Consider the following 12278-nt stretch of genomic DNA (forward strand, 5'->3'; position numbering starts at 1 on the left):
GAACATGAGGGAATGAGGAACAGGTGGCAACACAGCTAGAACTGATTGGGCACAAAGAGACAAGGAAGCAAAGCAGAATGCACTAACGTAAGACACAGACTTTCAAAGTAAAACAGGAAATACACAGAGAGGCAGACTGGAGGGGGAGAGAGAACACTGAGGAGCACGAGGGAGAGCACAGACATGATGGGTTGGGGAAACATGGAATAAAACACAAGGAGGGAAAATAAGGCACCAGAACTCCAATACACAGAGGGAGACACAGGGGGTAAAGACACAAGGGGAAATCCAATCAACTAAACCGAACAACAAAGAATAACTCCTTAGAATGACAAATGATCTTAGCATGATACAGAAACGCAACAAAACTGAGAGTGCTAGGTCAAAATGACCCAGGACCCCAACATACTCATTGCCATTCATTTACCATGTTACCTGAAGTGTTTCACCCACAAGGTCAATCTTATGTCACAGTAGATGCTAAATCAGCTATGGGGACAGTGCGGTGTATAACTGGCTTTTCAATAGAAGCCCAGGGGCAAGTAAAACAAACAAAAGAAAAAACAGGTCTTGGTTAATTTAACCTGGTAGAGTTTCTAAAAGTCTGTAAAATACATGCCACAAAAGAAGGACAAGAAGGCCAAATTATACATACTTACTCCTTGTATAGCCCCTTTTTATCTTTTGTCTGACAGAAAACGTCTTCATTTATACCTTTATAAGCTTTCTTCCGATTGGCTGCTCCTCATCAACACATGTACCAAAAGTTGAACGAACAACTGTTGTCACATCCAGAGCTGTGTGCCTGAGGTGAGCTTTGCACATACTCATTATTTCAAACTCTGGGCTGCAATTAAATACATATACAGGATAAGACACAAGGAAAGGCAAAATATGCTGAGAACTCTGTTATTCTCTGTGTTAAATTAGATTAAAGTTCTTCCCTGGAAATGCAATACGCCAAACGCATGCATATGCATTTGATAAATTTAATTAATAAATTATCTAAAAAGAAGAGAAAAAAAACACACTAGTGGCACTATAGGTCAGAGCAATGCTTCAGTGATCCTTTGGGATTACTGGTGTTATGTGGGCCACTGATTTATTCATCATCCTTTTATTGTCTTCTTGTCATCTCATTAACCAGCTCTGTTGGTCGCAGAATACTCGTCCACGTATATAAAGCCAGAGAAGTCAGAGCGTGGAAGTTTGCAGCTGACATCTTGTTCCCTTTCTCTTCCTCCCTCACCACGGGTATTACCTTTTTGTTTTATTTGTGTATTTTAATTACAAGTTAATCACAATCTAGTTTTGGTTTTTTTTCCATTAGTTTAGCTAGAAACCTGATTTTGTTGACTGTCTCCCTCCTGTCTCTTTTGGCCCTTTGGGCCATGAATTTAGCAGCTATAACAGTTGTTTAACTCATTCACTGCCAGCCATTGGCAGTGAATGAGTTAAACCCATTGACTCATTCACTGCAATTGACGGCTATAGACGTCAATGGCAGTGAATGAGTTAATAGACTCTTTTTTTAGAAGAAAAAAAACATGTGAATGGTTGTCTGTCTCTCTGTGTTAGCCCTGTGACAGACTGGTGACCTCTCTAGAGTATACCCGGCCTCTTGCCCTATTGCAGCTGGCACAGGCTTCTGGTGCCCCTGTGACCCTGAATTGGATGAGCAGAAGAGAATAGATGGAATTCTGAACGTTTAAATCTGATCTATTTAAAAAGTCAAAGGTTATTCTTAGTAATAAATGGCCTTCAAATAGACTGTTTAGTTCAGCAGTGTAGTTTGCAGCAAATTAAGTCCAAGGAAAAAATGCAGGTTCTGCCTTACATGTATGTCATTTAAGCTTGTTGGAGTGAAAATGCTTTAATGACACAAAAAGCATCTGACTATATTTTATTTGTGTTATTGGTGGAAAAAACGATTTAGCTGGCCAATGATGTGTTTACGTTTTTAAATTTATTTTTTTTTTTAAGTTATTTAAAATTTGACTTGCACCTAGTTTTACTCAAATTAGAGACACATGGTTTTTCAGTGACCATGTGTGCATATGTGTTGATCACTTGTCAACACATATGCACAAGCAGGATCCTGAGGTCTTAACTCTGAGATGGAAATTTCAGAAAGTTTGGTTTCAGAAAAGCTGATCAGGGCATAATTAATGAAAAAAGACTTCCAATATCACTGTTCACCATGAAAAAGGAGCATAAAAAGCACCAAGCCCCCATTTTTTTATCCAGTTGACTGTAGAATACAAATACATATCTCACTGTGAGCAACAAAAATTGCCCTAAAAAAGCAGAGGGAGAAAATTATCCACTTCATTTACCAACCTCATTTTAACATCGGCTACGGGTAAACTCTTCCACATTGTAAACATTTAAAATTTTACTGTGAAGCACAGCAGAAGATGAAGCATTTTCCACTAGATTATTTAATTTTTCTAGAAGTTACACATTGTACAGTGTGTTTCAGTCTTGTTCAGTATCCAAAGGTTTCATGATGTATTTGTGCAGGAACTGAGAAGCCACAAAGCACAAGAAAGAGAAAGTAAACATGATCTTTCTGAAGAATACAAATTATTTATAAAATGATAAAGAACTAAAAAGAATTATGATGACTCTTTGTTCCTGGTGAGATAAAGTTGGTGCTCTGAGCTCAGCACTGCTTTTCAGGGTCACCAAAATCAGCACGTTCACCATCAACCTGTTAAGTAGGGGAGACCGGGGATAGTTGTAACGTGGGTCAGTTGTAACACTTCCAATTTCTCCAATCAGGGCTAAGTTTCAAATGATGTGACTCATCCTGTGCATGCCCAACTCAGTTCTGCTATCACATGTGAAAAATCAGCACATTTTGTCAAACACAGACAATTTAACACGAAAAAAAGTAATTTGTATGCCAAAAAGTAAGTTTTTCTACTTTATTTCAATTTCTAATAGCATTATCTGCTTTGCAGTTAAACTCATCAAACTTAAATTATGTTATTTGTATGCCTATGGGGATATATTCTGTGTAGGTCTTTAGTGCTAATGTTTTAGCCGTTGGCTGTAATGTTAGCTAGTTCATGGCTATAGGAGTCTGGGTCAGTTGTAACAGCAACAGTCTGGGTTAGTTGTAACAATAATGCAGGTGTTACAACTTACCACACTATTACTTTAACTTATATTAAACAAGTTGGGGCAACGACATCAGCAGAGAGAGGTTCACTGGTCGCTTTTGTATATGCGGTTAATGCCATTGGCAACACAATTCCTCCACTGTTTGTGTTCCCACACATACCTTATGCAGACCACTGTGTCAGAGATGGACCAGTAGGAAGTACTGGTAGTGGAAATAAATCAGGATGGGTGCAAGAAACAGATTTCCTCATCTTTCTGAAGCACTTTGCAAACCACACCAAGGTAAGCCAGGATAAAAAGTAATGGAATTGCGATGCTGGTGAACAACTAAGTGCATTCATGTGTTGAATAAACAAAGATTACATGTTAATGTTTTGTTAGTACCCTTATTTCATTGTGTTACATTTCACCCCAGGATATGTTACAACTAACCCAGACTATGGGGTTAATTGTAACATTTCACTCTTTGTGTTTGAGGCCATACCATGCAATGGGTAATTGTGCTGCAGAGAAAATAGCTGCACTATTTAATAGCCGAGACATGTAAATACTTTGCATTACATTTTGAATCCACTACCTTAAACGAGCTCCAATTTACAGACAGAAATGTCAAAAATGTTACAACTATCCCCGGTCTCCCCTACAACGCAAGTAAATCTTCAAAAACAGGTGGTGTATTAGATATTACAGACACATAAAAAATAATGCCTGTGTTGTTAATTTAGACGGTTGCTATGTTTGAACTGATATGCTTTGCTTGTTTTGTGCAAACATGATGATATTCTTTGGTTTGTTCAGGTGCCACTTTATAAACCTAAACTGTGCTGCCATATTCTTTTAAGAGACAAGAGGCTTTCTCTCCTGGCAGAACCTCCAGTGAAAGCTGTGCTTTTTCATGTTTGCTTATGCAGTTTTGTTTCATTTTTGTTAAATAAAAATGACACAGTATCAATGGCATATGTTGCTGTTCATCTGAGGTTGCACTTATCTAACTTGAAGGCCCTTTAAAGACCAGATTAGTATGCTGCTACAGTCAGTCATGTAAATGTGCTGCAGTACTGAATGATGCCACAAGGTGGTGCCTCCTCCTTATAGCAAATCCTGCAATAAGACAGGTTTGCATGTCTTTCCTGTACTAACTCATGAGAGTGTTCCTGTAACAGCAAAACTGTGAAATAAAGTCCTAGTTTCATCCAGTATTATGTTTATAGGTTTTCAAAAACTACCAAATTGTTCAAGAGGCACTTTAGATGACTCATACTGCTAACTGCTAACTTAAACTGTAAGCGTTAGCTACATTTTTAAATCGAAAAACCTACATATTTCAAGCTTCAACTCACTTTGGTGTTTTCAAGCTTTTAAAGTAGCTGGAAAAAGTAACAGAACAGCAATTAAACTGAAACGTCTGATTATTTTTGATCAGCGAACCTTATATGATGCAAATGCTGAAATAAATGCTTGATATAGGTAAAAAACATCCAAATCAAAAGGAAAGCCTTCCAAATTGATCCTGTGCTTGAAATTCTGCAGTAAAACTTATATCCTATGGAACGCCAGGACTGCCATAATGAATTAATTAAATACACCATTAAATAATTAATTAAATGTGGCAATAATTAATTAAAATTGGAATTAATTAATTAAATAAATAGTTATGATATATGTAATTAATTAATTATTGACACATTTAATTAATTATTTATGTATTTCACGTTTTAATTAATTATTGACACATTTAATTAATTAATTATTGACATATTTAATTAATTATTTATGTATTTCACATTTTAATTAATTATTGACACATTAAATTAATTATTTAATGATATATTTATTTATTTCATTTTGGCAGTCTTGGCGCCTGGCTCTCATCATGAAATAATTTTATCTGTCAGCCTCACCCATCAAACTCAGGGGGCGGGGTTAACGCTGATTGAGTCAAAACCATTGCTTTGGCCTGGTGGCCATTGTTTCTAGCACACAACAACCGGCATGTGGAAGCTAACAGAACTGAGCTTTGAAAAACCCTGTTTGTGTGTTACCAAATACCGTTTTAATATTTTTTTAGCCGAGAATGTAGTGGTTTAATCTTCATGTGTCTGGTCGGTTTGTCAAGATACAGCCTCTTTGCAAAAGTGTTTCGATGATTTCGGAGATGTCGTCCCAGTCTCACGGCAAAGCGTGGGATAGACCCGCTCGCCTCGCAAGCAATCCCACCGACAAAGCGCAGGCCCCGGTACACAGCTGTAGTAACCCCCGCTGACTTCTTTTACTGAGGTTATATTTATCGGTGTTTTATTTCCTGATGTTCTTATGTGTCCTACGTGTTTCAGTCGCCAATTCTGAATTATAACTAACATTAAAAACATGTTTAAGGAGGAGAGAGAGCAAATAAATCTGTTTAACATCTGATCTTTGGGTTTTTGTTCAGTAATCAGCGTGACCTGTGTATAAACACATAAAAGAGATAACGTTGGTGTTTCCGTCATGTAGTAACTGCTGGCTTTAACTGTACAAAGGTTGTTCGACACTATGAAACACATACAGACTTCATGATGTTCGGCTAATATTTTTATTGTGAATATTAATCATGCTGACCTCGCTCTGTACACCACGCAGCGAGGTCAGCATATCCACGATATCCTCAGCTCCATGAGTTAACACAAAGTTTCCCAGCTGACTATCTAACTGCCAACTATTCCAGAGACGTGAAAATATACAGCATAAAGAAAAGTGTAAGAGACTCAGCAGCAGATTAGAATAACAGTTATACATTTAATAAATCACCAAATGAATCCAAGAAACGAGCAAACCTGTTCCGACAATTTGAATTTGTATTCCCTCAGCTGCAGACTCGCTGCTGTTTAAATGTTTGAAAAGGAAGATTAGATATAAACAAACGTCAAACATAGACTCAGTCTGCCTTCACATTTGATATGAGGCCAGCACGTATAGTGGCCTCAGCAGGCTATTACTGAAATACACGTGCTATATCTTAAACTATGATATAAACAGGGAGGTCCTATTAACATGTTTAGTTTTAAAGGACACCTTCCTGCCTTCAGTCTCATTCATGAGCAGTATTAGTTTTCTTCTAACATCCAGAAGTCTGCACAATGTGTTTCATAGTTTGTAACAAGCCTTTGACAGGTAAACATAACATGACCGAAAAAAAAAAAAAAAAAAAAAAAAAAGAGAGAGAGAGAGAGAGAGAGAGTGTTGACATAAGAAGAGAAAATGCTCTCAATTATGGAGACAGGCAAATGGTTCATTTATGTTTGATGTGTGTTTATTCCTCCCTAAATATCGTCGGTGAAGTTTGCCATGCACGTCAGATTTTCCTGCGCATTTTTATACCTCTGCCAACAGAGAGAGAAAAAAAATCACATTCTAACAGACAGCTGGTGCTTAGAATACAGTTGAATAACTATTAAAAAACAGATGATATTTAGATGATAGTTCAGTCTAACACATGTGCCAGTGAACCATTAAACGTCTGTGAAACTATGCAGTTATGAAACGTAACTTTAACCTCAGCCAAACCGATTTGCTCAGTTGTAAATAAAACAGCGAAGTAAACGTGACCCGACAGACAGAACCTGAGTGAATGAAGTCCAGCGTTTAACCACTGAGAGCTAAAACTCAGCTGAGGTTTGAAAGCTGTGTGCTGGTGATTGGACATCAGCCGCTGATAAAGCTGGCTCGCCTATAAAGTGCTCTGTAAGGAAACAAGCTCCAGCAGCTCTGCGTTCGGGGAAAATACTATATTTACTTATCTTGTGCAGAAAAATGCGCTGACATTGCGTTATATCGAGCACCGGCTGCCCAGTTAAACTGTGACTATCACCAGGTAACTAGGCGTGTTTCTTGAATTAGCAGCAGGTGTTAAACAGCTGACAGATGAGGAGGAGGATGCATGCAGGTAAACTGAGGGTCTGCTGAGCTGATCGCTGGTTTCGTGAGAAAAATGTCAGCTCGTTCTTTATGTTACAGAAGCACAGAGACACAAGACCAGGCGGAAAGAGACGATCGTTCGGTGAAAATGAGAATCTGCGAATGCAACATGTGGAACACGGAGAGTGGAATATGTAAACAAACCGGTTAACGTAACCCCCTCGGTGCACTCTGCATGCTAACTGTTAGCAGAGCTAGTGAAATCTCTGAAAACATCTGAGCACTTTTGCAAGCATGTTCTATGTTGACAACCTGACCAGACATACGGCGCGACATTCGCGGCTAAAACACTGTTAAAAGTGTAGCTGGTGACAGAAAAACGGGGTATTTTAAAACTACACCACCACCATTGCTGCCTGTGATTTGATCTGCATTCTGGGATAACTGGCTGCCCCAAGTCTACACAAGCAATCGATTATCTAGGATCGACCTGTTTTGACTTACTTTGCACGGCAACCAATCAAATGTTAGAGAAGCTGCATGGGCAGCGTTAACCCCGCCCCCTGAGTTTGATGGGTGAGGCTGACAGATAAAATTATTTCATGAGGAGAGCCAGGCGCCAAAAATGAAATAAATATATCATTAAATAATTAATTAAATGTGTCAATAATTAATTAAATGTGTCAATAATTAATTAAAATGTGAAATACATAAATAATTAATTAAATGTGTCAATAATTAATTAATTAAATGTGTCAATAATTAATTAAAATGTGAAATACATAAATAATTAATTAAATGTGTCAATAATTAATTAATTACATGTGTCATAACTATTTATTTAATTAATTAATTCCAATTTTAATTAATTATTGACACATTTAATTAATTATTTAATGGTGTATTTAATTAATTCATTATGGCAGTCCTGGCGTTCCATAATATCCTGCAGCTCTGTTAGCATTTAAATTGTCTAACCTCTGTTTCTCATAAGAGCAATGATAGCAATTATTAGGATCAGTCCTGCAATACAAAGGGCCAACATGATGTAGCTCAGAGGACACGGATCTGTGGAATCTGTGAAAAACACACGAAGGAAAATATTAATTCCTAAATTTCTTAAATTTCCTTCTTGTAACCTTATAGTCAATGTCCAGCAACATCAATGTTTTGAACATTTAGAAGCTACAGTAACAAACCAAAGCTATATGTCAAAATCAATCTGTTCTTTATCCTACCTGTGAAGACAGGTGTGTACTGAGCGCTCTATCTTCACGCTGTTTTCCTTAAAAAACTGGCAGGTGTATGTTTTTCTGTGGCCTCGCTGATGTTTCACGGTCAGAAGTGAAACACACGTCCGTCCAGTGTTCGTGACACCTCTGTCAAGCAGCATCTTTCCCGTCTCGTCCAGCCAGCGGATGCTGTTCTCTTCACAAGGATGGAGGTCAGAGTATCTGAACAGAGCGCACTTTAATGTGAAGTCTCCATCCCCATTTAGTGTCTGAGATGCTGAAACTGAGAGAAATAGGTGATAAACAAAGTAAATGTAATTAGGTCATCACAACTGCTCCCACATCTCAAACTAATTCTAATGTTTAACAGCTTTATGCACATTTCATTGGATTCATCAGTGAGACTTTATTCTTAAGTTGTTGTTTCTAAGGACAGCATGAATCTGAAGTGTTAAAATCACTCAAACAAAAGCCTTTAATACATTTCATCATCCGTGTTTAGTCAAAACATTGTTTTTTTAGTTTGCTACTTTCCAGTTACTGCATGCTAAAAGTCTTCAATCCATCCAGTTTATTCCACTTTAGGGTCATGGGGACTAAAGCCCATACAATTTTTAATACACTTCAATGTATGCAGCTTCTAACTCTAAATGTTAAACGCTCCACGGCCCATCCCGAGGAAATATTGGACAAATATTGGACAAAGGCTGTTGATTATGGAGCGGCCAGGCTGGAGAAAAAGAGGAAGACCGCAGAGAAGATTCATGGATAGGTGGACATGCAGATTGCTGGTATGACAGAGGAGGATGGTAGGGAAAGGGTGAGGCAGATGATTCACTGAGGCAACCCAATTAAGGAATTAAAAGAAAGAAGAAGACACAAATACATGTAGTGTGTTTTACAGCAGAGTGTAAGTACCCACTATTCAAAATATGTAGATACACAACTGTGTCCTGGTCAGTGTTCTTGCCAGGCCGACAGCAGTAACCACCAGCGTCCTCAGCAGTGATGTTCTGGATGCCCAGGTGGCATTTACTGTGCAGACTGAGCCGGGCAGCTCGGGATGAGTTCTTCTCGATGGCCCCATTGTAAACTATGGCAGCAGTCCCAGATCGATCTTTGCTGTAAAGCCAGTGAACGACGGAGCAGCTTGAGTCAAGTGGGGCTGCGTTGTCACAGGGGAGAATGGCATCATGCCCCGATTTGTAATAAAGGTAGAAGTATCTTACACCAATGCCCGCTGTGAAGAAATAAACATGTTTACCTTTCTACTCATTTCTTTTATAATTCTAATGGAATAATCCATGTAACCTATTCAACCTAATGCTTTGAAACATGTATAATAATCATAAATCAAATTATATTGTGTTCTGTATTTTCGCCATATTTTTATCATTTGGGTTATTTTTTCCTTTTAATTTTAAATGAACAGCCAAATGCCTCAAACTGAATTCTCCACACCAATAAATCATGCTCATATCCTTCTAATGATCTGTCATAATGAAACTGTTTTAAATAAAAACAATAATAATCTTCACATTTTGGCCTAGAAAATTGTTAGAGAATCACACAGACATAAATATGGAGTGTGTTTCATAGGATCAGTTTGGGAAAGAATCAGTCAGTAGGAGGTTCTAAATATCACTAGCAAATCAAGTTCGCTCAGGTCATTGTACTCACTTGTCAGGATATTTAGATACACAGTTGTAAGCAGTGCATTGTTGTCCCCAGGCCGACAGTAGTAAACACCAGAGTCCTTCAAAGTGATGCTTTTGATGCCCAGGAAGCAGTTACTGTACAGACTCAGCCTGGCGGCTTGGGCTGTTTTCTCAATGATGTTTCCATTGTGAACCACCTCTGTAGTCCAAGGTAGCTCTCGGCTGTGAAACCAGCTAACGATGGAGCATGTTGAATCCAAAGGGGGTGCGTTGTCACAGGGGAGAATGGCATCATCTCCAAGTCGGTAATTAAGAGTGATGTATGCTTGAATGCTTGATGTACTGATGCATACTGCAAAGAAAAAAGATGTGTTTATTCTAGTCTACCCAATTATCAAGATGAGGAAGGCACCATGACTCAATAGTAACGGGACAAAGGAACATAATTTAAAATATATTTTTAACAGTTTCATGAAAGAATTTTGCAGACAGTGACTGGAAAACATGGACATGGACATTGTGGGTCTCCGCATTCACTTTTGAATTTAATAACTTGAAAATATGCTCTTTTGTGGCTCTTGGGTTTTGAAGAATACTACATTTCTTTGATTTGAGAAACTCTGGGGTTTCCTAAACTTGCACTGAGCCTTATATTTAAGAAAATACGAAAATAAAATACAAATGAATTCATCGGTGTTGGAGTACAGAGCCATAAGTACTAACTTTTTTGTGTCTTTTTCTAAAAAATTGTGAACGAACTGTATTTCTCTCTTAACCTCCTAGAACCTGGCGTCCACATATGTGGACATCACTATTTGGGTTATTTAGACCAAAATACTCAATTTTGCTCTACAAGGGCCTGATATCCACTTACAAGGACATTATACTGCTACTGTTCTATTGAAATTTTTATCCTCATATGTGGCTCTCATTTTTCTTAGAAAAAAAAAAATCTGGTAATTCTTGTTTTTACATTCATCGGGTCCCAATCAGCCCAAATATCAAAGAGAAATTAAAAAGCATGCCGTGGAAGAGTTCGGGTCTTAGGAAGTTAAAACAACGTTTAAAAGATCAAAGCTTTGAGTTTTTCTAATAGTTTTTCTTCCTTCAGCTGCTTTATATTCAACTGGAATGAACAGTCAGTGAAAGAATATGCACTGTAAGATCCAGGGTAAGATCCCTAGTGCACTTTATGCTTTGGGTCAAGTGATTTATGATATCTAAAAACCCTTTACATTCTATTGTCAACCGAATTCAATGGAATTCTTCTAATTATGATCCAAAACCTAAAAATATACTTTACATGTTGGTATTTCTTTTTTTCCACATGGCAACAACAATCAATTAAAATGTATATATTTCATCGCAACATAGATAACAGAACCAAGAAAAGAAAATCGGAATAATTACCTTCAAACGGAAGCATAAAAATCAGGATTATTACAGGTTCTTGCATCTCGCAGGCTCGAAATGGGCTTCCTGGTACACAAGTGATAGTGTTTCCTGTTGATGGTTGTATTTATGAGTAAAGAATTGTGTAACAGCACCAACTCATCAGCCAAAAATAGGTTGAAAGGGCATGTTATAAGACCACTGACATTGGTCACTTTGGAGTTTTTGAATGCGTTTCCTGTCTTGGTTTGACTTTTATACCTTTCTTGGTAAGTACTGATACTGCAAGCCACATTCACCAATACATAAACCAACACCCTCTTTGGAAAATGTACACACATACACAAGGATAGTCCTTCCCAGCTATCGTAGGATGGGGGCCAGGACAGGTCGCCACTCTGACGCAGGGCTATCACAGAGACAGACAACTATTCACGCCTATGGCCTTTTTAAGATCCCCAATTAGCCAAGTACCCAGAGAGAACCCACACAAACATGAGGAGAACAAGTAAACTGCACACAGAAACCAGTGCTAACCACTGCACCACTGTGCTGTTATATGCACCTAATTCTTATTTATTAAAGTCATTAAAGGCTTACATACTACAATCATGGCATCCTGGAAAGAGAGCAGTTCAAAGAAATTGTTAAAAGTCCAGAATTAACAGGAAATTCTTGCTCAGGATGAGTTTTTATAAACTTGTGACCGCAGCTGTAACCATCTATGGTATAACACAGGTACAAAGTCACCGCCTACTGATCAGTTCTCTGGAAAACAGTGTCACAGTTCCTGGAAGAACCCTCCTACCTCAGTATGCTATTTTTATGCAGTGTCTTATAAAGTATTTGTCTTTCTCTGGTAAATATCCGTAATACATTCTTACAACCTCATACTATCAAACTGCCCACAGCTTCAAACAACAACTTTCCTCTGTCGCTCGCACGCAACTTATTTTGTCTGTTACTTTCAGGT

Source organism: Copadichromis virginalis, linkage group LG15, assembly GCF_057382275.1.
Source record: "Copadichromis virginalis isolate Kocher_CV1m ecotype Utaka linkage group LG15, C_Virginalis_male_GT1.1, whole genome shotgun sequence".
Taxonomy (NCBI): domain Eukaryota; kingdom Metazoa; phylum Chordata; class Actinopteri; order Cichliformes; family Cichlidae; genus Copadichromis; species Copadichromis virginalis.